The sequence below is a fragment of the Chenopodium album genome, chromosome 9 (assembly GCF_948465745.1).
Source record: "Chenopodium album chromosome 9, dcCheAlbu1.1, whole genome shotgun sequence".
Lineage (NCBI taxonomy): Eukaryota > Viridiplantae > Streptophyta > Magnoliopsida > Caryophyllales > Amaranthaceae > Chenopodium > Chenopodium album.
The window spans coordinates 30,751,459-30,763,114 of record NC_137842.1 but is presented as its reverse complement, the minus strand read 5'-3'; the positions used below and the strand labels follow the sequence as shown (position 1 = coordinate 30,763,114).

General features: G+C 35.5%; 1 long non-coding RNA gene and 1 pseudogene across 1 annotated transcript; both read right to left on the bottom strand.

The window, feature by feature from the left end:
* Positions 1-472: 472 nt before the first annotated feature.
* Positions 473-1,332, bottom strand: LOC145559700 (uncharacterized). The gene is made up of 2 exons (XR_014092881.1): positions 1,027-1,332; positions 473-631 (listed from the first exon to the last, which is right to left on the bottom strand). It is a non-coding gene; the product is annotated as an uncharacterized LOC145559700 (long non-coding RNA).
* Positions 1,333-10,905: 9,573 nt separating this feature from the next.
* On the bottom strand, positions 10,906-11,394 carry LOC145557581 (putative mitochondrial protein AtMg00860 pseudogene; annotated as a pseudogene).
* Positions 11,395-11,656: the final 262 nt, after the last annotated feature.

The following is an 11,656-nucleotide window of genomic DNA, read 5'->3' as shown; positions in this document are numbered from 1 at the left end:
CCCATAGTACCACTCTCTCGCGGTTGGGTCTAGAGATAAAGGGAAAGTCAAAGCATAAAGCTTAGGATCAACTCCCTTTAATGCCATGGTGCCAGTAAGACACATTAAATCACTACTACAAAAAAGGGAATAGAGAACTGTCGAAATAGGCCTTATAGAACGTCTCAGAGGCGTTATTCTGCTAAGCGATGTGTAAAGCTTATAGAACGTGTGGAAGAGGCGTTCTATATGAAAGAGAAAAGAGAACGGTTATGTGAGATAACAGCTCTATATTCTCTTCCATACGCTTAATAAAAAATCAATACAAAAGAGAACGGTTGACTAAGATAACCGTTCTCTTTGTTTTTTTTTTTTTAAATTATCGTATTATTAATTTTGCACAAATTACGGAGGTTGTATATCTACTAATCTACATCATGATTCATAAATCAATAAATCAACTTAAATTGAAACTGTAAAAGATGAAGTCAAATACCAAATAAAAAAAAACTTTATTTATCCTTTGTATTTAATTAATTACATCTCATGTACTTTTGATACAATTTAAGCAGTGCAAAATTGAAGAATATGATACTGGAAAACGAATCGATGAAGAGGTTCAAGAATTTCTTCTCCTTTATATCCGATTAATCTGTTGAAATAAACAAAAAAAAAGTTATAAGTCCATAAGAGCGAGACATTGACAATAAAAATAAAACATGCATGTTTAACAACAATATATATTCAATCAGATGAACAATCACAATAATAGTTAACAACTAAACACAAAATTGAAGATCTTTAACATCATTTCAAAATTAATCAACAAAAACAAAAAAAAAATCATTAACTTAATTCATAAAATCTCACATTAATCGGATGAACAATCAACAAAAATGAAAAGCAAAAGATAATAATAGGTCTAGGAATACATGATAAGTTAACAATGAACTATAAAATCCTTCCTAAAATCACAACCTTCACAATCATAGATTCAAATGAAAATCAATGCTTATATGGAATCAAAGAGCGGAGAGAGAAGTTAACCTATTGCTTAATGAAATCATTGGTTATCGCGAGGGAAACAAAAATTTTCGGTGATAACCAATGACAGTGAAGAAATCTTGATGGAGTGCAGAGGAGGTAGGTAGACTTACAACAGCTTGACACTAAACTTAGGCAGCCATTGTTGTTGAATCTCCAAAATAAGGTTGTTGAGGAGACGGGTGTTCTGCAATTAGAGAAGGTGAAGGAGAGGAGATAGCTTTTATTAAGGCTCTAAAACACATCTGAGTAGAGGAGAAGGAGAAAGAAAGAAAGAGAAAAAGGAAAAGTTTTGAAGAGAGGAAAGGGGAAGCCATGAACGGCTGTAGAGGATTAGAGCATATAAGATGGGCGTTCAAACCGGCCCATAGGGAATAGGGTTTTCCTAGTGGTTTTTTTTTTTTTTTTTTTTTTTTTTTTTTTTTTTTAATGTTAAAATCAAATAGAACGGTTATCTAAGAAAGCGTTCTATATAGTAAATTAACACTTTAATATAAATAAATAAATATATCAAATAGAACGGTTAACTTAGATAGGCGTTGTATATAATCCTAGAGATCGCCTATCTAAGTTAACCGTTCTATATCTTGCGTTTTATATTCTATTTTTTGTGGTAGTGAATGGTTTTGTGGATTATTGGTCACCTTAAATATTGGCAAGTCTGTAGCTATGAACTTTTCCGGTAAAGCAAGTCCTTGGGGAGGAGCAAACTGTTCTGCGTCGAAGTACTTGTTCCCCATGGTGGAACGAAGAAAAAGCTTCTCTAACGAATTTTCTTTGACAGATAATTGTTCCATATGTTGTTGCAAGGCTAGAGTCTCGGCATTTTTTTTTCAGCCTTTTCAAGTTTCTTAATTCTTCTTTCCTCGGCCTCTTGAGCCTTTTCTTCTTTCAAGCGAGCAATCTCTTCTTGGAGTTAATCGATGGTTGACATTGTTGTTTGACTAGGATTAGTTTCCGAGGGAAGGTGGTTTGCAAGGGGTGGATTGTTTGATGGTAAACGTAGAATACGAGCCCCCGGGAATCTTCATTCCAAAACTTGAAAACCGACCCTAAAAGAAGTACGAAAGGATAAGTAAATCTATACGCTTGATTTTAGAAAAAAGGAGAAAGAACGCAAAATATATTCAAGTGGATAACATCACTTTTAAACAATTCTTCAATGAAGATATTGTTTGAACGAGCCAATTTGTTTTCGCAAAAATCAAAATGGCTTGTAACAGTAGGCGCGCGCGTCCGAATCACTTGCTCTGGCTGGGGTCGCGCAACTCATTGAGTTGCGAGCGCCACCTGCTCATAAAGATTGTTTTTATTTGAGTGCTTTTTTTTTTTAATATATTTGCCATCATTTTTTTTTGATTTTTTTTTTATGTTACCCTTTAAATATGACTCTAAATTACGGAGTCACCAAACTAAAGAAAAGAGAGAAAACTATCCTAACACGTCGCATATAGTCACGTAATCATGTAAGCATACCATAAGCCAAGATATACATAATGCCATTTTAAGGTCAGTGGCTTGGGTGTCCAAGGGTACCATATCCTAAGAAACAATGTACAAATCAATCACTCAACGTCTTGACTCATGACATTGCTCTCTCAACATTTTGTTGACAATATGGGTGGGATGATTGATATTGATTTCGGGATAGAAGCCTAGTGTTGGCAGCCTCTAGTCAATGAGCCAATCCCCAAAGGTTAAAAGGTGTTATGATTATGCATGATTCATTGTTGTTTGTTTGGTTTTTACTTTTGTACAAAAGGAAGATATTATGTGTTCAAGTCTCTGTTTCTAAATAGAGATTATCCAAGTTAATTCCCATTATAACCCATAGGCAACCTGGTGTTGGAAACCTTGGACCATAACTAAGAACTAATCGTAGGGGGTCCTTCCTTAGATTCCAAGGCAATTTAGTCCCCATTGGAGTCGCCACTGTAAGGAGGATGATCCCATCGTAGGGGGTCCTTCCTTAGATGCCCGTGGCTATTTAAAATTTTTACACTTGTTAAGGTGTATTAGGATTCAAATTCCTGACTATTTTGGGGACCTTGAATTAGAATTGATTTTATCATCACACTTTTTTGTAAGAAACAAGTAGGAGTCGCCAATGAGTTTTGAGAAAACCCATAAACCTCTTTCATGCCTTTCTCCCATGTGGAGTTCGTGGGATATTTAGCACAAATCATAAGTTTACCCATGCCCAAATTTGTCTACATAAACCAGAAATAAGTTCGGGAACTAGGGTACTAAAATAATGTTCCCTTTACAGGAGAATCAATATTTTAGCCCTACTGCGGCCTCTACTAGCTCTTCCTTTTTTACAATTTCATCCCAAAAAAATATATGAAACACGATACTATAAGGAGGGTTTTCCCTTCGTAAGGGGATGCTTCCTTAGATGCCCATTGACCCTTTAAAAGCCTAGGACTTTACACTTGTTAAGGTGTAGTAGGATTGAATTCCTGACTATTTGGGGGACCTTGAATTAGAATTGATCTTGTCATCACGCTTTTTTATAAGAAACAAGTAGGGAGTCGTCAATGAGTTTTAGGAAAACTCATAAACCTCGTTCGTGCCTTTTTCCCATGTGGAGTTCATGGGATATTAGCATGAATCGTAAGTTTACCCATGCCCAAATTAGTCTACATAAACCAGAAATGAGTTCGGGAGGGAGGGTACTAAAATAACGTTCCTTTTATGGAGGAATCGCTATTCTAGCCCTACTGCAACCTCTACTAGCTCTTACTTTTTCACAATTTCATCACCAAACAATATATGTAACGCGATACCTAAAACTAAGTTATTTAATTTTATTTACACGCATTAATCATTTAGGAACTAGCATGAATCGTAAGTTTACCCATGCCCAAATTGGTCTACATAAACCAGAAAAGAGTTCGGGCGGAGGGTACTAAAATAACGTTCCTTTTATGGAGGAATCGCTATTCTAGCCCTAGTGCGGCCTCTACTAGCTCTTCCTTTTTCACAATTTTATCACCAAACAATATATGTAACGCAATACCTAAAACTAAGTTATTTAATTTTACTTACACGCATTAATCATGTAGGAATTACATTACAAAAGTCATTATTCTTATTTAATCAATATTCGTGAAAGAACAATAAATAAACAATATTCGCCTTGTCTTAAGTGGTAAAACAACAATTAATTATTCAAATTATAGTCTTGATTAATTAAAGAGTACTATGTGAATTAATTAATTAAAATTTTGTTTAAAGTGATCAAAGAACACTATTTATTCAATTAAAGTTATTTAAACAATAAAGGAAAAGTGATTTATCTAAGTGCTTAGGAAACTAACCGTTCTTCTTTTATGTTAAATCTCCGTTTAATGCGTTTTTAGAATTTTTTTTCTTCTTTGTACCTCTAAGGAAATCAATGGATTCAATTAGGGTTGGAAATTATTAGGGAAGAGAGAAGAAAAATTAGTATGATAGTAAGAGAAGTTGAGAGATTAGAGTTTTGAGAATACTTGGTTTTATTCTGAATTTTCGGTCCCCGTAATGCTGAACGAAGACCTCTATTTATAGGCGTAGGGATCTAGCTTTAGGGTTTAATATACGCGCCATCAGGTGGCACACGCAACTCTATGAGTCACGCTAGGTGTCGCGCTCATCTCAATGAGTCGCTACGCCAGGCGCACGCAACTGATTGAGTTGCGCTGTTTTGCGGTTTTCCTTATACGAAAACGCATTTCTAAAACTTCCTTAACTTTTGATTCCGAAGTTGGATTAAGGCGTGTGAGATATCATTGAAAATCAGTGAATTTATAATTTCTAATTCCGTTGGAATTAGGTTAAAATATAGTATGGATAAAAAGTTATGGCCGTTAGAGTGCAAGGGTGTCGGTTTTAGGGCCCAATTTTAGTGTTTTGATAATAATTTCTTCATTTTGGCTCGAAATTGGGCTTATAATATACCATTAGAAAGATATTTTAAAGTTCTATCCATATTTATAGGCCTTTTATGGGAATTGTATGTTTGTTTCATCTTTCTAGCTCGGTTTTTCAACAATGTAGGTTCCATTGGATCCAATCATTGCATTTGACGCATTTGGGTCCGTTATTATTCAAGATTCAACATATGTTGACATGTTTTCGGCCTAATTAGTAATCAGACAAGGATCTAAGATAAATTAGGTCTCAAATATGGGTTTTAACTTAGTTTATAATTCTTTTCACAGTCCATAAACATTTCAACTTTGATCTAACATGAAGAACGGATTTTTGTAACATCATCGCACTTCCTTTCCTGACAAGAGGCCAAAAGTAGGTGTCTATAGTTAGCCCCCACTTTGATCGAGTCTAGAATAGATGATGATAAAAATAGTCAAGGAAATAAATCCGAGACTTATTCTGCAAATCTCTCAAAGAATAGTGAATCTTTTAGAAATGTTAAGGATGTCGAAACGATCCTTTATTCGCTAAGTGTTTGAAACAAGTAGCTATTAAGGCTAGAAAAAGTTATCTATAGTCTCAACTCACTAAAGAATCTAGATTGATCCTTTGAATTTGTAGAATACTTTTACAAGTAAAGGTGTTTTAGGTGATGTCAAGTTATGAGAAGAGATCGGTTTAAAAAAGGAGTAAAGGGGATGATTTCCTCTCAATCATGTCATCGTTGGTCTAAAGTCCCACGATATGTCATTGAAACTTTAGGCTGACTTTAACAAAGTAAAAAGATGAAAAAGGGGTTTTCGGCATTCGAGCCAAAATGGTCCAGTATTCGAGCCGGATGTCCATAAAATAGAAATACATGTCTCAGGACTAGAGCCACATATCAAAATCCAGTGAGCAGGAAGAAAGTCAACAACTCTCTCAACAGTTTTGTCCAAAAGATGACTAAGAAGAATACATGTGTCTTAGGACTGGGGGCACGTGACTACATAGGCGCGACATCGTCTCGTCGCTTCTATATACAAGGGGTGGACAGACACCCTAACTGTGCAGTAAGCTAGTAAGCTCACTAACTACCGTATTTGCTTCCAATCAAGAAGTGTCTGTTCCTGATGGTTCGAAGCGCCTGTCGACTCATGAGCTAACGCCTAAAGTAATCCTCTACCTTTTAGTGCCGAGAAGTAGATCTCGCAAAGCTTGGGTTTAAGTAAAATTTTACGCAACACCTACGCCGTACAATTTTCCGTTGTAACACCCTAGAAATTCCTTTCCTTTAAATATCCATTCTACTCTTTAAAATACAATTTAGGAATATCTAAGACATTACCGCCACCGTGAAAACGGCTAAGGTAATTATCAAAGATACACATCGGAAGACTCAAAATTAAAAACCGTTTAAACAAGTCAACTCAAAAGTCAACCAAACGAAAGTAAAGTTTAAAACCAAACAAACAAAGTCAAATAAAATCAAACTACAACTTGGAACCATTAAAGGTTCTTATTCAAAACCGTTCCAAAACCAAACCTTTGTGTTAGTCCACATAAAATATGTCATAAATAAATAAATCATAAAACACATCGTAACCTAATGAAAGCTAGCAAGATTCACTCTTCTCTCATGCCCCATCATGATTATGCTTCAATACCTGAAAAGTTTATCTCTACTTGTTTCCACTACACTCCATTAAAAATGGGTCATCATAGGGATAAGGTAAAGACATGGCCAAACACACAAACACACACAATCAGCAAAGCTGAGTACATAAGCGTAAATTAAACACACTAACATGCTTTCACCTATCGACACACTTACCTCATTGCACCTGTTTACAAGCACACACATCAATCAACAAAACACAATGACTAGACACTAAATAATTCATTTAGCGTTGATTACGCATCGAATGGGTTTCCAACTATCCTCCCCCAAATAAATTGAGGTTAACTGACACGGGAGCTAACCGTGCCAACGACAAAACCACTCAAAGGTGGCGGAATTCCTGCGCATAATAATAAATAAAAAGGAATGTACAACGTCCTGTACTCCATTAGAAGTTATGGTTAAATATAAAACCCCATAACTCCCCCCATTGTTCATACTCAAGGTATATAAGTTCCAAGAGTTTTGGTGCGTAATCTCTTTCACTTTACGTTATTTACCTTTTATTGGACTTGGTGATGACTCTCAAAGCATAATAAAACAATCAACAATAATTATTCAAGCAGCCAACATACCAAATTAATTCTTGAATAATTAGTGACCACATATTATTTAATGTTGAACCCTTTTTAATTCTACCTCAGTGTCAAAGACACCTTAAACGCATAATGCGCCAAAAATCCTATCCCTCGGTGTTAAAAACAACTTAAGTGCACAAAGGCACCAACATACAATTTGTTCCTTGTGTATATAGACTCTTAAATAGCTCCTTCCTCATGCTTAAAGCATCAATAAAAATTATTTGAACCATAATAAAATTCCTTTTTAATACTCCAAACATAATTAAACATGTAGTTTAATTAATCATGCATTCTAACAATGCCATAAATAAAATTGTGGTTCAAACACAACATGCCCAAAATATAATTTTCCAATTCATAAACCATCACAAATAATTCATGCTTCACAATTCAATCACCAACACCATTAATTCACAATTCCATACATAAACCTTAGCATGATACTACTTGTAATTGCTTTAAATCAAGCCTAGCATGATTCTACATCATCAAAATATGCTAAGTACGCGTACGTACCTTGAGTACCATTTTAAAATTGGCACGACTAGTAGAAATTGCTTACTTCAAAGTTTCCTACACATTAAATTTATAATAGAGTATTAATATCCACTCTAAACAAATTTCCAGCAATATATACTATTTTAAAACCCCTCATAATTTAATTAAAGTAAGCTGAAATTATATTTAAAACACCATAATAAAGTCCCAATTAATGGGTAATTAAAATTTCTTCAAAAAACATAATATTAAGTGTTCTACATAAAATTCCAGCACTTTATTATAATTAAAAATTGCTGTAATTAAGCTTTAAAACACTTAAAACAAAGGTCTACCCCATTATACATCATAATCCTTCAATAACTCATGAATCAAGAACCTACGGTTTTAAAATTTTGGGCTTTTTAATTAAAAACCAAATCTTAAAATTAATTAACATGATTACAATAACCAAACATCAAAATTAAATCTCCAAACTCATAATATACAATGAGATTAAAGCATAGATTAGATTTGGGTAAGAAAGATTTGATTTTTAAAACTTTTTTTTTCGAAGGATGTGACTGCCGACAGTAGGCCGGCGCCACTGCCGGCTGTTGCCAACGCCGGTGGTCACCGCTGCTGCCAGCTGGTGCTGGTGGTCGACGGCCCACTGGTGGTGGTGGTTGCCGGTGGTGGTGGTGCGCAACAAGAAGGGGAAGGGAAGGAGAGAGAAAAAGAAAAAGAAATAAGAAAATAAAGAGAAAAGGGAGAGAAGTTTACCTTGGGTTTTCTTCACTCTGGGCAAAGTTGAATTGCCTCATAAGAGGGATATTTATACCCCTTCTCTATCACCTCTTTTACCCTAAACTTTCCTCCTTTAGTTTTTCCTAATCCCTTCCCTACTAAAACTTGTTAAAATCATAATTTCTTAAAATAAAACCCCAACTTCTATTAAATAATTAATTAAACAAACTTTCCTTTAATAAAATATTCCTAACTTACATGGGATAAATAATTAAAGTATCATATTTTAAAATACTTAAATTATTTAAATACCCTTATAAAATACATATTTTAAATAAAATACGTATAAAAATACTGGCTATTACAGTCTACCCCCTTTAAAACAAGTTTCGTCCCAAAACTTGGAAAACAAAATTCTAAACTTTTCCTTTTTATGTATAGTATTGGTGTACTTCTTTTCATTATTTTACTCCTTTATGTCTCTTTGAGAGCACTAATACTCAAAATAAATAATAGAATTTGTGCAAAAAGCACCAAAAATATGTAAAATATAGGGAAAAAGCGCGAAATTCTATCGCATTCTACCCCCCCTTAAAGAAAACGAGTTACGCCCCCGTAACTCAACATACCTGAAACAGATCCGATAATTTCTTTTTCATTTCATCTTCTGCCTCCCAAGTGGCTTCCTCATATTCTTGGTTAGACCAATGTACTTTCACAATGTTAACATTCTTATTGCGTGTACTACGCACTTTACTGTCAAGAATCTTGACAGGTCTCTCTTCATAAGTTAAGCTTTGATCTAACTCAATGGTTTCAGGTTGTAGCACATGGGATTTATCAGGAATGTACCTTCGCAGTTGGGACACATGAAATACATCATGTACTTTACTAAGCTCCATAGGTAAGGCTAACCTATAAGCTACTTTGCCTATTCTTTGTAGTATTTCATATGGACCAATGTATTTTGGACTGAGCTTTCCTTTATTTCCAAATCTCATCACTCCTTCCATTGGTGACACCTTCAACAACACTATATCACCAATTTCGAACTCTTCTTCCCTTTGCTTCGAGTCTGCATAGCTCTTTTGGCGATCTTGAGCTGCTTGAATTTTAGCTTGAATTTCCCTTACTTGTTTAACTGTATCTTCAATCATTTTAGGCCCTAGGATCATAGTTTCACTAATGTCGTTCCAACAAAATTGGACTATGACATTTCCTCCCATACAAAGCCTCAAATGGTGCCATTCATATGCTTGCATGGTAACTATTATTGTAGGAAAATTCAATTAAATATAAACTATCTTCCCAACCTCCCTGGAAGTCTATTACACAAGCTCTCAACATGTCCTCCAAGGTTTGAATGGTTCTCTCAGTTTTCCCATCTGTGGCAGGGTGAAATGCCGTACTCATCTTAAGTATTGTACCAAAATTTTCTGGTACACTTTTCAAGAATTTTAAGAGAAACCTGGAATCTCTGTCAGATACAATATCTTTTGGAACCCCATGTAACCTCAGAACAAGTTTGATGTAAGCTTTCGCAAGTTTCTCTATCTTTCAAGTTTCTTTCATTGGTATAAACACTGCTGATTTCGTAAGTCTATCCACCACTACCCAAATGGTATCATTTCGACTCTTTGACTTAGGTAGGCAAGTCACAAAATCCATTGAAATGCAATCCCACTTCCATCCTGGAATTTCTAATGACTACACCGTCCCTTGAGCCCTCCTGTGCTCTATCTTCACCTTTTGACATGTTAAAGACTTTGCCACAAACTCAGCAACCTTGTTTTTCATTCTAGGCCACCAAAACATCTTCTTCAAATCCTTATATAGCTTGTCTCCTCCCAGGTGTACAGAGTAAGGTGTATAGTGGCCTTCTTCCATCAACTTTCTCTTCACTTCCTCACATTTCTGTGGTACGCACCGTCGATCTTAGTACCTCAAACTCCCATCTTCGTGAATCTTGAAGTATGTAGTCTTTCCCTGCTTAATTTTCTCGCGAATCCTATCCAACTTTACATCTCCCTCTTGGTTGGCTCGAATCTCGTCAAATATTGTTGGTTAGATGCTTAGAATCGCAAGAATACCCACTGGTACTCCCCATTATACAACCTCTAGATTCAATTTCATCATTTCTCTACATAATTCATTAGCCACTACTAACGAGTTGATTACATGACTAGTTTTACGACTTAGAGCGTCCGCAACCACATTCGCTTTCCCTTCGTGGTATTGTATGTCTAAATCATAATCTGTCAAATACTCTAACCATCTCCGTTGACGAGAGTTCAAGTCCTTTTGGGTGAAAATGTACTTTAAGCTTTTATGATCTGTGTAAATTGTACATTTCACTCCATACAAATAATGGCGCCAAATTTTTAGTGCAAAAATGATTGCAGCTAATTCCAAATCATGGGTTGGATAGTTTACTTCGTGGGTCTTTAAATGCCTCGATGCATATGAAATCACCTTCCCATTTTGCATAAGCACGCACCCTTAACCATTCTTTGATGCATCGATGTACACATCATACAGTCCACTATCATCCGGAAGTGTAAGTACTGGTGCTGTAATTAGTTTTTGTTTCAAGAGTTGGAACGCTTCTTCACATTTATCGTCCCACTCAAACTTCTTATCCTTCTTCATCAAGGTGGTCATAGGTTTAGCAATCTTGGAAAAATCCTTGACAAAACACCTATAATACCCTGCTAAACCTAAGAAACTTCGCACATCAGATACTGTCTTGGGTGTAGGCCAACTCTTAACAGCTTCTATTTTGGCTGGATCTACCTCTACTCCGTATTTTGAAACGAAATGTCCCAAGAAGGCTACCTTTTCCAACCAAAACTCACACTTAAAGAATTTTGCGTAGAGGTGGTTTTCTCTTAGTGTTTGTAGAATTGCCCTTAGGTGTTCTGTGTGCTCTTCCTTACTCTTTGAGTACACCAGTATGTCATCTATGAACACGACTACAAACTTATCCATAAATTGATGAAATACCCTATTCATCAAATCCATAAATATTGCTGGAGCATTAGTCAATCCAAAAGGCATAACTGTAAACTCGTAGTGTCCATATCTTGTCCTAAATGCGGTTTTTGGAATGTCTTCGTCGGCAATCCTCAATTGGTGATACCCAGATCTCAAGTCGATCTTTGAAAACACAGTGGCACCCTTTAGTTGGTCAAACAAATCATCGATTCTTGGTAAGGGATACTTATTCTTTATGGTTACTTTATTTAGTTCC